The following is an 18,084-nucleotide window of genomic DNA, read 5'->3' on the forward strand; positions in this document are numbered from 1 at the left end:
GAGGGAAAGTTTTGAGATATTGAAGAAAGTAAATGGAAGTTGAGAGGGAAGGAATTCGAAGTGCAGAGAGCACAAGATTGGGACACAGGCGAAGCAGTTAAAGCAGTGCAGCGCAGAGCAGATTTTTGTAATCCACACAAATCATTGCACCATCGCAAGTTGACAGACAGGGCAGAACAGAGCAGAGCAGGTCGGTTCTGCACCTACTTCCGCCTACCACGCGCAGTCTTAGAAACAGTTTCCTGCGCACGTGTCACGCAGTTAGTTAAGAAATGGAGGAGAAAATTACCACAGCCGTTCGGTCTCACCATGTTTTGTAGGTACTATGTGAATCATGTGGACTGCAATGCAGTATGTACGTATATATATATGTATGTATGTATGTTCGTGAGAAAATGGCTGAACGGAATTTAATGAAAATCGGTATGTAAATTCGGGGAATAAGGCACTACAGTCTAGGCTATAAATCATTTTATTCACGCTTGGTAACAAGGTAGTCTAGAGAAAGGCCTAAAATGTAATCCACCGAGCAAGTGGCCGTGCGGTTAGGGTCGCGCATCTGTGAGCTTGCATTCGGGAGATAGTGGGTTCGAACCCCACTGTCGGAAGCCCTGAAGATCGCTTTCCGTGGTTTCCCATTTTCACACTAGGCAGATGCTGGGGCTGTACCTTAATTAAGGCCACGCCCGCTACCTTCCCAATCTTCCACTCTTCCGTCGCCGAAAACCTTCGATATGTTAGTGCGACGTTAAACAGCAAACAAAAGAATGTAATCCTCATATATTTATGAAACAATCCGTGACCCAAGTTCTCGCAACATAAAGAATTTAAGACAAAGATCTAATGCTGATTATGGAAAGCATCATCGCCGACTCCGTCGCCGTCATCCATCATCACATTTATGTAAAGAGATAAATACGGAAAATCATTTATCATGTCTTGTCAAATATAAATGCAAACGCGTTCACAACAGATTGTCAATGTTGATTGATTTTAGTATCTTGTGTCTTGTGACAACTAGATGAAAATCTAGCAGTACATTTGTAAATACATATTTTTCCCTCTCCCCCACTGTGATCCTATTAATGAATTTACCATGCAAGTTGGTCGTGCGGTTAGGATCGCCTTGCTATGAGCTTGCATTCGGGAGATAGGGGGTTCGAAATCCACTGTCGGCAACCGTGAAGATAGTTTTCCGTGGTTTCCCATTTTCACACCAGGCTAATGCTGGGGGGGGGGGCTGTACCTTAATTAAGGACACGGTCGCTTCCTTCCCATTCCTAGCCCTTTCCTATTCCATCGTTGCCATAAGACCTATCTGTGTCGGTGCGACGTAAAAAATATAAAAAATAATCACGATTTAAATTCTTTGCTTAGTCCATATGAACGCCGAACATCGGTAACATAGAAATATTGTTCAGTCTTGTAAACTGGCGAAGGTGGTTGTTTTTATTGCGATTGTCTTAAGCTGAATAACCGCGTAGCCATCAGCACAAGGGAAATTGTGAAGATGACTAACAAAATGAGAAAAATCGCGAATGCTTGAAGAAAAAGGAAAAAAAGAGCATCTTTATACTGGATGCCCCAGTATCACAGAGTCTAAAGAAAACATGTTATTTCTGAAAACCGACGAGACCCTGCGTGGCAATGTGCGCTCACGTCCACTTCGCAGTTTCGTAAGCTTCGCGCTGTTCTGTTCCCTGCTCTGCGGCCAACTGCTTCTCAATGTGCGCCCGGCCTAACAGCACGAAAGTACAACAATGTATTCATCCAGTTATATCTTTAATTCCAAAGCGATGACCCATGTTTTTCTTGGGCTTAAAAGCTTCCTTAAAGTCCAAATTAATGTTTAAAGTCAATCCCCGAGAAAGTGTTGAGGGAAATTTTCGAGATATTACTTACTCACTAATTACTCACAATACAGGCCAATACATTCAACTGGTGAAAATATTCTTGAATTGGTTACTTTTAAACACCTGCACTGCCATTGTAACCGTGTTATGTGTATTTTATATTGACCGGATAAATCTTAACCTAAAAGCAGTCTTTAAACGTGATTAGTGGGCGCGAATTTCAATGTTCCGACAGTTCGTTCACGTTCCCTGCAGCTTTATGCTGGACCATGGCCATAACTACACACAGGCACACACCACACAGCACGTTCCGTACAGGCACACTCCCAGGTCCCACTGGCGCGGAGCATGTAATGTTGCCTCTCGAAGTTCTCTCTACACTGCGCAGTTGTAGTCCCGCGTCCCGTGCGCCCGCTGCACAGTTCAGCTAGTAGGCGAAGGGCAGTGCATAGTGGCGCTTCTGATGGGACAGCGAGTCAGTGTCTCCGGCTCGCTTGAGAATGTTTCGGAACAATTGACACTCGGTGTTCTGGAACAGCGGAACATAACTGTGCACCGGCACCTTGTGCCGAAACAGGGACATAGTGCCCAACCCTAGTGGGATAACCACGAGAGTGCTTCTGCTGTCATAGGAATTCGCTACTACTACTACTACTACTACTACTACTACTACTACTACTACTACTACTACTACTACTACTACTACTACTACTACTACTACTACTACTACTACTACTACTACTAATAATAATAATAATAATAGTATGAATTTTCATCACGATATCAACAGTCACATGTTATTTTCTCTCACTCGAAGAGAGGTTGTATGTATATCTCCCAATACACACCTCTTCCTATACTGTACACACAACCCACCACACTACCAAGCACCACCGCAGACCTACGCGATAGTGAATACACTGTTCTACATACGTTTGGCGTCAGGATGGGTATCCGGTAGTAAAACAGGGCCAAATCCCCATGTACGACACAGTTTGCACCCGCGACCCCACAGGTGTGGGGAAAAGCGGTGGAATTATTATTATTATTATTATTATTATTATTATTATTATTATTATTATTATTATTTAAAAAATTTGAAAAGTGGTACGAGTGCTGGAACGGGGTCCACTCAGCCTGGGGAGGTCAACTGAGCAGAGGAGGGTTCGACTCCCACCTCAGCCATCCTCCAAATGGTTTTCCGTGGTTTCCCACTTCTCCTTCAGGCAAATGCTGGGATTGTACCTAACTTAAGGCCACGGCCGATTCCTTCCCTCTTCCTTGCCTGTCCCATCCAATCTTCCCATCCCTCCACAAGGCCCCTGTTCAACATAGAAGATGAGGCTGCCTGGTCGAGGTACTGGTCATTTTCCTCAGTTGTATCGCCCGACCCAAAGTCTCACGCTCCACGACACTGCCCTTGAGGGGGTAGAGGTGGGATCCCTCGCTGAGTCCGAGGGAAAAGCCAACGCTGGAGGGTAAAGAAGAAGAAGAAGAAGAAGAAGAAGAATCACGCTACAGTTTTATTTTTTCTTTGTCTGAAGTTTCCTCTTCCCCAGTACTCCTTCGTATGGGCACAATGCTGTTTCTTCTGTTCATCCGTCTTTGTAGTTCTTTCGACTTGAAGCCCTTCTAAATATTGAATCATGGTCTGAAATGCTGTCTAACTGAACTTCGTGGATGTTGGACTTCTCTAGATCTTTACGAACTCCCTTAATCTACGCTGTCGTTGTCTTCTTGTTCCACAGGTAGTCGAATAAATTTTTGGTTAGTCTGGTTTTGTCCATTCTGTACAAATGTCCGAGAAATGATAACCCGCCCTTCTTCATGGCCCCTGAAATTTTCTCCACGTTTGTGTAGACACCCTTGTTCTTCCAAAGTTTCCATCCGGTTTCAGTCTGGACTTACAAGATTTTTCGTAGTGTTCTTCTTTCTGGGATCTCCAGCTTCTCCAACTTGCAATTCATCGAGAGACATTCGCTGCGGGCATTCTCATTTTACTACAGAGTTGTAATGCCTTATTTTGACATTCCATGAGATGAATTTTTTGTTGTAGATGTTTATAGTTAGTCTATAAGCTTTCTCCATTTCTGAGATACGACCGTCTGCAGCAGCTTTCTCTAGTCCCTTCTCTTGTATGATTTCACTGAGGTATTTGAACTGTTTAACCCCCTGAATCCGTCCAATCTCTGTTTCAACGAATTATTATATTACTGATGTTGTTGATGATGACGTTTTCTTGTTTAAAGGGGACTAAACAGCTAGGTCGTCGGTCCTACATTATTATTATTATTATTATTATTATTAGTATTATTATTGTACTAGGAGGTGCACCTCTACGCCTCACATTTAAATCTTGCGCCAATTAAAACCTCCTCTACAGAAGAAACACTGAACTTGGAACTAGACCTACTTAAACTTTTCCTCAGAAGATGTCACTACCGCAATTTTGTGATTATGAAGTTGCCAGTACTGTGTGAATTTCAACTTGTTTTGTTTTCCATTGATCAAGAAGTCTGGACATTCTCTCATAGATGTCACTACAAAAACTATGATCATGCACCCTGGTGCGAAGTGAAAGAACCTTTTTTTGAAGAAATTCTGTACAGTATTATAAGTTTTTTCTTTACTAAATTTTGTTCATTCATCTTTGTGTTGGCAATATTTATCTTTTCTTTCCGCCAGTTTTGAATTCAGCCAATCCCTAATTTATGTAATTAATTTTCAGCCTATCACGTATTTCTTCTTCGATGTTGAATGTAACTTTTGATGTTAACCAATAAAACGCCGTAGGTGTGCCTTGATTATTCAGGAAAGGTCTAGAACCTTCCCCGAGGGTTTATAAACTGCGGATTTTCACGTCTCTTGGCCACTTGATCAACATCTAACTAATTGTATGTATGTGAAGCAGGAGGCGGGCGGTGCCTCTTTCATAAGGCAGCAGTACTTCGACAAGGTATGGACACTTAACATCTTCACCTTTTGCTAGCTCCGCAGTTTAACCCGAGGGATAGGTCCGAAACTTTTCCATGTAACCTACTTTTCTAAATATGTAATTTTTTGCCGGCTTATGTGAAACTTCAAAAAATCTTTAACTGTAAATCGGGGATAAAGAGTGCTGTACCCTCTCGAGCTCCCCTTTGTATTGGTTTGAGGTGACTACGTTTCGTAACTGGTTTTCTTCCTTTCTGTAATGTCTTAAGTTATTCTTATACGAGTCACCTCCATAGTTTGGGAATAGCCTCTGTGTCATCGGCCTAGTACCTTTTAGGTTTTAGAATGAGTATTTAGGAGTGCAAGTACACGCCTCCATTCATTTTGGTATTTCGGGCCATTTACTTAACTAGTTCCTTTTCCGTTAAGGCCCAGTAGGTTGGGTACAAGATATCCCCGTGTCATTTTTGTAAGTTGTGCCTTGATGGCATTTAATTGTAAAGTCTGGTATTGCCTTTAAGAGGCTTGGAAAACTGAGAGTGTGTCAGCTCTTTTCAAGTGTTGTAAAAGTGCTTCTGGGGGGCTTGACATTGACATTTTGGGAGCATGTGCTCCAGGCATTAGGGGATTTCTGCCCTTAAGTAAGGTTATTAGGTTGAGCGTGTAGCTCAGGAAGTGTAAAGTGGGGGCTTGAAGCCCAAGTTCTGTTTATACCACCAATCTTGTCTTTCCTAGACTCGTTTTGTTACTTTGTTACTTCTTGTGTTTTTAAAAGAAAAGAGAGAGTGAAAAAATATATGACCATGTTATAGTTTTAAATTAACTTTGATTTGGTAGTTAGACCCATTCACCCCGGCACCTTCTTTCACCTAAGCTGATCCACCAACCACGGTAACAATTATTATTATTATTATTATTATTATTATTATTATTATTCGTGAATGGTCCGTTTCGGAACGCACGAAGCTTTATTTATGATTTCGTTTGCTGAGGATCCAGGATGCTTTCATCTGTTGGCTAAAGATCCTCTTCCGTTCTTCCGTCCACTTGGTATCTGCTCTTTCTGGTACTTCATTCTCAGGAGTAACTTCCCACTTGTCAATTTTCTTTCTATATATATTTCGATTCAAAATTTCTTCAGGTTGAATTTGTGCGTTCTTCATGTCCGCTTTTGTTTGGCGGGTCCAAGGGAAATTCTTCAGTTTATCAACTCTTTCAAGAATTTGGTGGGTTAGTCTAGTTTTAGGCAGCCACTTAACATGTCCATAAAATTTTAGCCTACTTTTCCTGAGGTCTGCCGCAATATTAGATAATTTTTGCGTGGATTTCCGGGATTGGAGACGGTAGCGTTCTTCCGTGTGTTTTGGTCCTAAAATTTCCCTCGTACGTTTTCGCTCTTCTTTTAGGATATTTTCGAGCTCGCCCTCTTTATGAAGTGTTAGAGTTTCCCCTGCACATAAAGCCTCAGGTCTGATTACAGTATTGTAATGTAAACATGGAGAGACATACGTTTTTTGTTGCAGATTTCTCTTGTTCTCCCATATGCTCTTCTGAGTTTTTAGACACGGTTGTTTTGGGCTATTTTTTCTTGTCCGGTTGGTTCGAGGATTTCTCCCAATTATTTGAAGTGAGGCACTCCGTTCATTTGTCCGTATTTTACATCGAGATTATGGATGTCTAGTGTTGAACAGAACAATTCAGTTTTCTGGAAGGAGATACGAAGCCCGACCTTTCTGGCACATTCTTGGAGAATTTGAACTTGCTTTATCGCTGTCACTTTATCGCTGGAAAAAGGGCCAGGTCATCTACGAAGGCTAAGCATGGAATTTCAAACTTGTCTTTTGTGCCCCAATATTTACTGGGTTATTATTATTATTATTATTATTATTATTATTATTATTATTATCATTAATTCGCTAGGGTCGTTGAGGACGCCGTAAAGTTTTTTTACATCTGGCAGAGATTATTTTATAATTTTGTTTATTTTGAGCCCAGAATTCCTTGATGCTTTCTGAATGGGCCTGCTTGCGTTCTTCTGTCCAAGGAACACCGTGTCTTCTTTTCGGTTGTTCGTTTCGGTTTAGCCCGTTCGTCACTATCTTTTTTAGGATAAGATCTCTGTCAAAGGTGTCTTACGGTTTGACCTGTAGCAGTTGAAGGGCTTCTTTGGTATTTATAAACCAAGGCATGGGGTCATAGGTTTTGAATGAAAAAGGTGAAATATCTGTTTGATCAACCTGTTCCCGACCATTCGTTTGAGGTGACCGAAAAATCGTGCCCGTCTTTTGCGATCCGTGTCTGTTATTTTCTATATTTTGTTATAGACTTAGTTATTGGATCTTATTTGGTGGATACCATTCTTGTAATTATTATTATTATTATTATTATTATTATTATTATTATTATTATTATTATTATTATTATTATTATTATTATTATTATTATACCGAGCCGAATAGCTGCAGTCGCTTAAGCGCGGGCAGTATCCAGTAATCGGGAGATAGTGGATTCGAGCCCCACTGTTGGAAGATGGTTTTCCGTGGTTTCCAATTTTCACACCAGGCAAATGCCGGGGCTGTACCTTAATTAAGGCCACGGCCAATTCCTTCCACTTCCTAGACCATTCCTATCCCATCGTCGCCATAAGACATATCTGTGTCGGTGCGACGTAAAGCAAATAGCAAGAAAATTATTATTATTATTATTATTATTATTATTATTATTATTATTATTATTTCAAGTTTAAAGCCATTGCAGTTTGTTAGCCTGTATCCACGTAGCATTTCTCGGGAGGCAGGATGGGTCAATCAATCAATCAATCAATCAATCAATCAATCAATCAATCAATCAATCAATCAATCAATCAATCAATCAATCAATCAATCAATCAATCAATCAATCAATCAATCAATCAATCAATCAATCAATCAATCAATCAATCAATCAATCAATCAATCAATCAATCAATCAATCAATCAATCAATCAATCAATCAATCAATCAATCAGTCAATCAATCACTAGTGATCTGCATTTAGGACTGTTGCCCGGGTGGCAGATTCCCTACCTGTTGTTTTCCTAGCCTTTTTATACATGGTTTCTTAAATGATAGGTTACTATTCATGTTCCATTCAGATATCTCACCATAACGAGAGATACTTTGAATACACTGTATCTTTTTCGGAAGTTGAATTTTTACAATTTTTTGCTGTCGTATTGGAGGGGAATCGAAAGAAGAAACTTGAAAGATGCAGTAGTATAGGAATACTACCAGCTGGTGGGCTGAAAGAATTAACTGTGGTAGTTGTGTGTTCACAAGACAATTGCTAATTACTTACCCACATTCATGTAGACATACAGTTTAAAGTCGCCCACCTTTTAACCTCATGTCGGCCTTATTGTACGCAAATGAGCTCTCATGGGCAGACTTACAAATGAACTGCCGAAAGAAAATGGCCGCTGAGCTTCTTGAGGCTTGTAGCCGGCATGAATACCGTAAAGCACTAGACTAGGAGAGACGGGATACAGAACAAAGCTTTAAGGAAAGAGCCTGAGGTGATGTCCGCAATAGTTGACTCTGAGAAGATAATTTCGCATCTGGTCTGTATTATGGATGATGCAAGAAAATTTAAGCAAGTGTATGAGGTTAAGGATCGATTACATTGAGCGAATTTACTAGCTACTAGCGGGCGAATTCGCTATGGATCATTTTAAGTTAAGAAAACAGTATTGCTCTTATGGGCCTACAAGGAGCCAACACACTCCCTCTTCCACATCCATTATTCCTCGTGGGTAAGGAATAATGTAATGCACTTTATATTGTATTGTGAAATAAAGTTTAAGCACTTTTTGCCCGTACGTTATTAAAGTAACTAGCAGTTTCCCGCTGGCTCCGCCCGCAATGTACAAAGTATGGTGTTGTTCGTTACTATCCTCACGGATGTATTTGCAAAGTTTCGAGTTAATGAAATAAAGCACGTGATCTGCTGTGGTAGTAGAATGCATCATTATGTCAACAAAACACTTGAAAATACATCACACAAAGAAATTAAATTAAACGTTCCTTGGAACAACACCACGCGCCGAACTGTTAAAAAGTCCTTTAAAGATCTTCGTCATGGAGACAAATGTATTCATAACTTTTCGCAGAATCTACCAATTTAAGTAACTTAGTTATTACCTCAAAACAAAGCGCTTGATCCACTGAGTGTTTTTAGACCAAAACGAACTGCATACCTCAGTTAGAACGAAAGATATGATTGCTTCAATTAGAAAAAAATGTTGAAGAAATGAGACGTCGAATTGAATGTGCACTCATAACTTTCCTCAAAATCAACCAGTTTAAATAGTTATGAGCTGAAATGAAAGAGCTTGATCCACTGAGTGTTCTTAGGCCAAAACGAACTCCGTATCTCAATTAGAACCAAAGATATCATTGCTTCAAAGAGACAAAAAATTGAAAAATCAAATAATTTGAGGAAGGCAGAAGTTAAGTGATTTATAGTACCTGATGACAAATCTGTACACGAATACCTTTCAGTTAAAAAAGGAATGAAGGAAATCGACCGGATAGAATGGCCGGACTGACTGACTTAAGTTTTCATAAATATTTTTAATGTATAGATGACTGAAGCTTTTGTCGGAAATCACTCAGAACAAATCGAGCTGCTTTTCTTTGAATTTTTTCAGTTCTCGAATCAAGTAATCCTAGTGTGGGTTCCATACACTGGAACCATACTCTAGTAGGGGTCTTACCAGAGACTTATATGCCCTTTCCTTTACATCCCTACTACAACCGCTAGATACCATCATAACCATGTGCAGATATCTGTACCCTTTATTTACAATCATATTTATATGATTAAACCAATGAAGATCTTTACTTATATTAAATAAATTATATTAAATATTAAAATATAATAGTAAAATTAATATTATTACATTTATTATTAATATATGTTCTAGATTTTAAAAGTATTTTTTCGATAGTTAATTTAAACAGCGGCAGGATTCTGAAGATTTCGAAAATGTGATCAAAAACATTTACATTTATTGTCATATTTTAATACATTTTTAGGTCATAACATCCGGGCCCTACTTATTATTTTTGTAGTGAAGTCACCTTTTTATGTGATGCGTACGATTTTAGTCTTTATATCAATGCGTACTTGTCTTGTGTTGAGTGAGTGTTATGTGATGAATTAGCCTACGTGTGCGACTTATTTCTTTAAAATTAATACAGTGATTTTATTTACTTTATGGATGAGGCTGAGGAAGAAACAAAAGTAAACTGAGCTTAATTTGCAGGTAATTTTATTCCCCCTTTTTGTGTTGAACTTTGAAAACTGAGTTTCACAAAATTATATTGCGCTGTTTTCCCCTTATCCTGAGAACACCAAAATGAGCGTCTCTGGAGTAGTGATGGGATCACCGATTATTTTTCGATTATTTTTGATTATCCATCCGAAACTCCATTCGAAACAATCAAATAGTGAATTCTTCCATTCGATTATTTTTTCGATTAATCATTTGGAACTGCATTCGAATGAATGAGGTAATTGGATAGTGAATGCTTTCGAAATTATCGAATGAAAAGTGATGTTATTAAGACAGTTAATTCACTCATTTAGTTTCAACATTTGGAGATACGTTCGGAAAAGGGCATAATTCTATGTTTCATAAGATTTCATCTATTCGCTTATTTCAATCGATTATCCATCCTCCACCACTTAAACCAAAAAATTGTTTCATGACGCATCGGAATATTCTATGCGATACAACTGAGTGATATTTGAAACAATCGATTATTTTATTCGATTATCTAAGTAATCGGGTGGAGGTTATTCGATTATCCCATCACTAATCCACAGCCTCCTCCCCCCACACCCCCACCCAACCACCAATCCTCTAGAGTTCATGAATATAACTTTAAGCTTAGTTTCTCTACCTTTTTGTCTTGACCTCAAGTACTGAGTTTCACAAATTTACGTGCAACCGTTTTCCTGTGATGCAGTTGAGCAGAGTTTATCGATATGACAACCTTGCTGTAGTAAGAACAATACTGTTTTTCTTAACATGGAATGACCTATAGCTGCGAGTGAACTCTCCTAGTTTAATCATGTTCACTAGCTAATTAGACAATCTGCGAAAAAAGTTGAAAGCCGGGCTTCTTTACTTGCTACTCGCTGGCGTGTGGGCGTGTTAGTTACTAAACTAGCCGTGTGTCCTCATAGTTGCTAGTGGACTAGCTGTGTGTATCCCGGTGGTTCCTGGTTTCAGTGTCCACAAGTGTCACTTGTTTTGTGTTGAGTGAGTGTTATGTGATTAATTCTTCCATTCGATTATTTTTCGATTAATCATTTGGAACTGCATTCGAATGAATGAGGCGATTGGATAGTGAATACTTTGGAAATTATCGAATTAAAAGTGATGTTATTAAGACAGTTAATTCACTCATTTAGCTTCAACATTTGGAGATACGTTCGGAAAAGGGCATAATTCTATTTTTCATAAGAGTTCATCTATTCCCTTATTTCATGCTCATGCGGTTACGTGCCAGATGCGACCGTGCCGGATGCGACCCGGCCATTATCGTGCCAATAGCGACCGAGCGGAAAAGCATCGTGACGCATGCGACCCATCAATCACTTACAATTGATTTGCATTAAGAGCTGTCACCAAGTGGCAGATTGCTTATAAGTAGCTAACTTGGTATTTTCTAAAATAAAGGTCTGACACCGTTGTTAGCAGGTTCCAGTGCCGTTGGTCCAAAGAAAAATATAATAATGTTGCTGGCTTTACGTCCTAGTAATTACTTTTATGGTTTAAGGAGACGCCGAGGTCCCGGAATTTAGTCCCGCAGGTCTTATTTTACGTGCCAGTAAATTCACCGACACAAAGCTGACGTATTTGAGCACGTTCAAATACCACCGGACTGAGCCAGGATCGAACCTGTCAAGTTGGAGTCGGAAGACCCGCATCTCAACCGTCTGAGCCGTCTGAGCCACTTGGCCTGGATGAAAACACAATCACCATCAGAATGTTGGCCGGCAGGGTAGGAAAGTTGGTGGTAGACAGTTTCTAATCACTAGATTGCATGCCAAAAGCCGGGATTCAAATCCAAACCTTTTCGCAGTGTTCAAATGGAGTGAGGGGATATGATGCTGTTGATGGTGATTCGGCCGTCGGATGGCGACGTAAAGCATTGAGCAGACCCCTTGGTATTATTCAAGAGGAGTAGGCTACGTGCCGAAACCGGGTTTCATCTCTCCCTACTTCATTATCATAATCCCACATCCAGACGCGCAGGTCGCCCAAGGGAGTCAGGTACCTGCACCAGGCAAGCCGAACACGTCCTCGGACACTCCTGGTACTAATAGGACACGATAAGTACATAGGCCTAAGTCGTAAATAATTTCAGAGAATTAGGATAATTTTTTATTGCTAGTGGCATTACGTCGCACCGACACAGGCAGGTCTTAAGGCGACGATGGGATAGGAAAGGGCTAGGAATGGGAAGGGGGCGGCCCTGGTCTTAATTAAAGTACAGTCCCAGCATTTGTCTGGTGTGAAAATGGGAAACCACGGAAAGCCATCTTCAGGGCTGCCGACAGTGGGATTCGAACCCACTACTCCCGGATGCAAGCTCAGGGCCGCGCGCCTCTAACCGCATGACCAACTCGCCCGGTGGGAAAGGACGTAAACGCATCACCATGTTTCGTGTTGTAAAACGAGTTTCCCCCAGAAGTGTTGTGTAAAATAGGGGCAGTAGCTGCTTATAGGACTTATTGAAATGGCATTGCACTTCGTTTAGCTTACCTTATCTTGGGTGATGACACAACTTATCAAATGACAATTTGCTTGTCAACGCCGGTCGCATCCGGCACGGTTACAGATTATGCGGTCGCTAGTGGCACGGGTCGCATGCGGCACGGTCGCATCTGGCACGCCACCGCTCATGCTATCAAATAGGAGTTAAAAAGAAAAGAAAAGAAAGCAGAAACTGAGGAATATATAGTCTAAGTGTGGGTAAAACTATGGATAGAAAGACGTGAGAAATATGGTGCATCGAGCAGTTTACTGCAAGAGTGCAAGGAAGAAGATTCTTTGGCTTATCAAAATATTTTGAGATTAGACCGTATGTATCATTTACTGCAGATTATAAAAATGCTAAAATACTGAAAAAAGATAATGGGAATCCCAGTAGCCTCCATTTAACTGTTTTTTTATTAACTTCTTCTTCTTCTTCTTAATTTAGGCCTATAATGGACCACGTGTTTCTTAACTCTGGTGAGCTTTTTTCTTCCTCTTAGCCATTCCTTCATTCTAGCGCTATGGATGTCTTTTCTTTCTTGAGACCATTTCACTTCTACTCCGGGACGCAGTGATTTAGCTGTTAATGACTGGAGAGAGTCAGATGTCTTGATTAACTTTCTGAATTTATCTCAGTTGTAAATGCCAATGTGATCAATGTTTATGTATTGTAGGTCTTTTCGAACTAAATTCGTCTATTTGGCATTTGTTCCTTACCCTCTACATATAGTGTTGAAGATCCTTGAAGTTAGTCCCTGGCTGTCCATCCTCACCCTGTCACCGTAGAACATTAGTCTTCTCTCCTCACAGCTGTTGTAATGCTCTCTGTTTTACTTAAAGTTCCTTGTTGTGTCTGATTCTGTACCCATCTCCTTCTTTAATGTCCGTCTCGACGGATAAATGGTTAGCGTGCTGGCCTTTGGTCACAGGGGTCTCGGGTTCTATTCCCAGCAGGGTCGGTTAATTTCGGTGGCACTGGGGCTGGGTGTACCGTCTTCATGATCATTTCATCCTCATCATGACGCACAGGTCGCCTACGAGAGTCAAAATAAAAGACCTGCATATGGTGAACCGAACTTGTCCTCGGACACTCCTGGCACTAAAAGCCATACGCCATTTCATTTCCTTCTTTAATGCACCCATAATCCTGAGGATCTTTCGCTCTTTCAGCTCTTCCTGAGTTGTCCTTTCCGTGTCATGTTTAGGCAATCTGAGGCGTACAGTACAGATGGTCTTACTACGGTGTTGTAGTGTCTAAGTTTAAGATTCAAGGACAGGGATTTACACTTGTATATGTTCTTATAAAGATGGTAAGCTCTTTCTAAATTGGTGCATCTACTCTCCATTGCAAGGTCCTCATTGATATTTGGGGTTATCCAATCTCCAAGACATTTGAATGAATTTTCCTTTCATGTTATTTTGTCCTCCAAAGAAATGAAGTCGCTCTGATGTCGGTCAGAAATCCAGTTTTGTTGACAGCGATATTCAGCCCTACTTTAGCTACTATGTGTTCGAGGGAGAGTAGCTGGTACGTAGCTTCTTCCATACTTGAAACTAAAAGTGTGAGGTCATCTGCGAAGTCTAAGCAAGTGACCGTTAACTTGTCTTTTTGTAGCCGATTTTTAATCCAGAGTTTTTTAGCTAGTGTATTCGTCCCTTCCCAATTGACCTTCTCCTGCAGACAGTTAAACAAGATGGGGGACCAATCATCTCCTTGTCTAGCACCTGTTTTGATCTCGAAGCTGTTTGATAGTACCCCTCTGAATTTGACTTTGGACATGGTGTTCGTTAGAGTAGCGTTAACAAGTCCCAGTTCAATTGTCGTCTCAAAGAGGGACTGCCTGTCTACCGAGTCGTAGGCCAACGAAAATTGCTACATAGGGTGAGGCGCTGAAGTTTTTGTAAGTAAATGCCGTTTTGAGGTTCATTGAAGTTCATTATAAAGACGTTGGAAACTATCACCTTTGAATTTTGTGTTAAATAGTTTTGTTTTCACATGGTAATGCTAGTAGCCGTTAAGAATTTACACGAAATTGTTTACGTTCCACTTCATTTTTAACGCTAGAACACCCAGAAAAGTTATACAAAATGAGAGAAACATAACAAAAAACTCACCAGCTACTGAGTGAGCGGGAAGTTTTGTGTGTCATCATCACAATCGCACTACCTGACTCACCTGATTCTAAACTCACCAACTAGAGTAAACTCGCTCAATGTAATCAAGCTTTTAGACAGGAGGAATCCAGAAGAAAGGGACATCAACAGACAGGGCGGTAAGATGGTCAGTGAAATTGCGAAGTACCAGAACAAAGTAAGAAGGCACGGAGCCATTGGTACGGGGCAAAACTGGTTACCGGAGATGGTTGGAAGGCTCGACGCCAAGAAACAGAAAAGGAATAAGAAGATTACGACTTTTTCTGGCTAGTTGCTTTACGTCGCTCCGACACAGATAGGTCTTATGGCAACGATGGGACAGGAAAGGCCTAGGAATGGGAAGGAAGCGGCCGTGGCCTTAATAGAGGTACAGCCCCAACATTTGCCTGGTGTGAAAATGGGAAAGTACGGAAAACCATCTACAGGGCTGCCGACAGTGGGGTTCGAACCCACTATCTCCCAGATGCAAGCTCACAGCTGCGCGCTCCTAACCGCACGGCCAGCTCACCCGGTGACATTACGACTTTAAACACTCTAATACCCTATCTGACAGCAGTAACATTATGATAGAAGTCTTTATGTAATGTAGGCCTAAAGTGAATTGTGTCCGCCTCCGTGGTGTAGTGGTTAGCGTGATTAGCTGCCACCCTCGGAGGTCTGAAAAGTGGTACGATGGCTGGAACGGGGTCCACTCAGCCTCGGGAGGTCAACTGAGTAAGGTGGGTTCGATTCCCACCTCAGCCATACTGGAAGAGGTTTTCCGTGGTTTCCTACTTCTCCTCCAGGCAAATGCCGGGATGGTACATCACTTAAGGCCATGGCCGCTTCCTTCCCTCTTCCTTACCTGTCCCATCCAATCTTCCCATCCCTCCACAAGGCCCCTGTTCAGCATAGCAGGTGAGGCCGCCTGGGCGTGGTACATGTCATTCTCCCCAGTTGTATCCCCCGACCCAAAGTCTGCAGCTCCAGGACACTACCCTTGAAGCGGTAGAGGTGGGATCCCTCACTGAGTCCGAGGGAAAAACTGACCCTGGAGGGTAAACGGATTAAGAAGAAGAAGAAAGTGAATTGTTCGCTTTGTACGGGATTGCGGATATAATTATTATGTTTATACGGCCAGTGAAATTGCGCTGTCTTATACTTAAATGCATGTACTGTAGTAGTGCGAAAATGTGTCGTGCTAACATACATGCCTACAGTACGCTACGGTAAGGTTCATTTTCCTTTACACATCAGCACAGGGAAATGAACACAATGAAACTTGTTCTGATGCACTGCATACCCATATGTGACTGGGACGGGTGATCAGTCTGAAGGAAAATAGTGGATGGGAAGAGCATTGCCAGATACACGGTATTGTTCCTTAAGAGGCGATATTGGTGTATGGCGAACGGAGTAGCCATGTAGAAACATTACAAATCGGGAAGGGAGGGTAGAAAAGTCATTGGCCACTGTACATGAATAATAAAAGGAAAAAACCAAGAATATAATGAAACTAAACAATAATAAAAGAAAAAAGTAATAAACAAAAAGAATAAGGAACGATAGACAAAAAGGATAAATAAAAATTCAAAAACTAAAAAAGAATAGAAAAATCAAATAGAATAAAAAGTAATAAAACAGTACAAAAGAACAAAAGGCAAAAAACAAAAAAATAAGAAACAAAACAAGATGAAGGATGAAAATCTACAGCCTGTTTCCAGTCATTCGACCGAGTCAGGAATGGAATGAATGAAACTCCCATCTAGCGGCGAGGATAGGAATTTTTCCGGCAGACGATCCCTGTCGCAATCATCTGGGGGAATGATTAATGAATGACAGGTGAAATGAAGTGATATTGGAGAGTCTTGCTGGAATGAAATATAACAGGGAAAACCGGAGTACCCGGAGAAAAACCCGTTCTGAATCTGCTTTGTCCAGCACATAAATAATACACTCTACATGAATAATAAAAGGAAGATACAAAGAAAACGAAACAAGGATATAATAAAACTAAACAATAATAAAAGGCAAAAGTAATAAAAAAAAGAAGAAGAAGGAAGAGTAAACAAAAAGGATAATTAAAAATGCAAAAAAGAAAACTAAAAAAGAATAGAAAAATGTTATATTTTCGCTTTTTGCAATATTATTTCGTCATTTTTAACTGTTTGTATTTTATTTTTGGTGATTTTTTAGCATGTGCATATCTTTCACGTCATCATACAACCACTTTCTCTCTCTACATACTCGAAAATTACGTGAATGTTCATCTTCGGATGTTTTGAGTATGTTTATCTTTATAGAAAAATTATTTTCCTTTACAGATCCCTCTCTTTACGGTCTACATGGCATCAAAAGAACTAAGAACGGTTTTCCCTGTCGTATTTCATTCCAGAAACACTCTCCAGTATCATTCCATTTCACCTGTCATTCATTAATCATTCCCCCAGACGATTGCGACAGGCTTCGGCTGCCGGCACTATTCCTATCCTCGCCGCTAGATGGGGGTTTCATTCATTCCATTCCTGACCCGGTCGAATGACTGGAAACAGGCTGTGGATTTTCATCCTTCATCTTGTTTTTGTTCCTTATTTTTTTTTTTTTTTTCCTTTTTGTTCTTTTGTATTTTTTTCGGCAGCCGGCACAATTCCTATCACCGGGCGTGTTGGTCGTGCGGTTAGGAGGGCGCAGCTGTGAGCTCGCATCTGGGAGATAGTGGGTTCTAACCCCACTGTCGGCAGCCCTGAAGATGGTTTTTCGTGATTTCCCGTTTTCACACCAGGCAAAGATAAGAGAAAAACACGTACACACATGCTGAAAGAACCTGATTTGGCGAGGCCTAGATTTTGTTGACCCCAACAATGCCAAACTGTGGGCTTTAAAATGACCTCAAAATTCTCAAATAATGGCCTAACTAACAATCATCAAAAACAACCTCAATACAAATTTGTATACATATTTTGGTATGCATAATATACATAATTTATACTTCTTGTAATTTTTCCTTCTTTCTTTCTTTCTTTCTTTCTTTCTTTCATATCTTGAGAAGATAGGAAACCAAGCTATTATTATTATTATTATTATTATTATTATTATTATTATTATTATTATTATTATTATTATTATTATTATTATTATTTTGTTTTTCATTTTCATACTAATCTTTCTTTCTTTCTTTCTTTCTTTCTTTCTTTATTTCTTTCTTTATTTCTTTCTTTCTTTCTCTATTCCATTATTTTTTCTTTCGTAATCTGTTTACCCTCCAGGGTCGGTTTTTCCCTCGGACTCAGTGAGGGATCCCACCTCTACCACCTCGAGGGCAGTGTCCTTGAGCTTCAGACACTGGGCCGAAGG

The sequence above is a fragment of the Anabrus simplex genome, chromosome 1 (assembly GCF_040414725.1).
Source record: "Anabrus simplex isolate iqAnaSimp1 chromosome 1, ASM4041472v1, whole genome shotgun sequence".
In the NCBI taxonomy this organism is placed as follows: Eukaryota; Metazoa; Arthropoda; class Insecta; order Orthoptera; family Tettigoniidae; genus Anabrus; species Anabrus simplex.